This window comes from Vulpes lagopus, chromosome 7 (assembly GCF_018345385.1).
Source record: "Vulpes lagopus strain Blue_001 chromosome 7, ASM1834538v1, whole genome shotgun sequence".
In the NCBI taxonomy this organism is placed as follows: Eukaryota; Metazoa; Chordata; class Mammalia; order Carnivora; family Canidae; genus Vulpes; species Vulpes lagopus.
Genome location: NC_054830.1, coordinates 3062201 through 3063340, shown reverse-complemented (window position 1 = coordinate 3063340; position 1140 = coordinate 3062201).

Sequence of the window (1140 nt, the reverse complement as noted above, 5' to 3'; positions counted from 1 at the left end):
TAAAAGGTGCTCAGTAGCCAGCAGCAAGATGACCAATGCTTACTTCCCATCCATGACCTCAGGCAAGCTTCTGGACGTTTCTGTGCCTCAGTGTCCCATCTGGGGCAGCCTCGTGGGGCTTCCATGAGGAATGAATGAGATGCTTTATTCAATGTTCAGGAGACACGGGGCATGCAGTGTGTATGCAAGAAGTGCTACTAGATAAATGCATAAAGCGAAACATTTGTTGAGCACCCACTGCATACTGGAGATGCCAGGGGAACAGGACAGCACACAGCCCAGTGGGGGAGACATACGCATACCGGTCACACTCACGTGGGGAGGTGCTTTGGACAGAGAATAATACCACTAGGGCTCTGAGGGTTCTCTTGCTCTCCTAAGGTCACAAAGGGGCGGGGAGGTTACAGGGAGGTCTCCCAAACCTGAACACGGGTTTGTCTTGGAGTCCGAAAGGGGAGGAGGCAGGAGTGCTCCCCACTGGCTCAGGGAGGCCTGCTGCCCTCTGTGAACCCCATTCTGGACCAGGCTGTATGGACGCTGGACAGAGGAGACAGGCCGTGCAGGGGGTGATTTCTGCAGTCCGCTCGCCTAGGTTCAAATCAGACAATTTCTGAGTGACCTTGGAGGAGACGCCTTCCTGTGCCTCAATTTCTTCACGTGTCCACTGAGTGTTGTTGAACATGATGCTCGTGGACTGAATAAATGACCTCACATATGAAAAGGGCTACATAGACCGAGGGGTTCATGACGCCGCATCATCTCCATCACCCCCTTGGGGATGGATCCTGGGGATGCGAGTCTGGCCAGAGGGAACGAGTCCTGGAAGTCGGTGGGGGGGAGGGAGATCACTTAGGCCCCCCACCTAGACAAAAGCAGGGTGCCTCCTGTCGGGTCGCTCCCCCACCCCCACCCCCACCTCCGCCTCCAGCGCCTCCTGCCGCCCACCCGGCTCCTCTCTCCGTTCCGCGCCGCCGCAGCTCCGGGCCGGGTTTTGCGTGGCTCCGGCCCGGCTTTGGTGGTGTGGGGGGGGTGCCCGAGGGGGGGCGGAGGTGGCGGAGCCGCGAGTCGCAGCGGCGGCCGCGGCGGGCGGAGGAGATGCGGCCGCGGCGCGCCCCGGGTCCGGCCGCCGCGCAGCGCCCC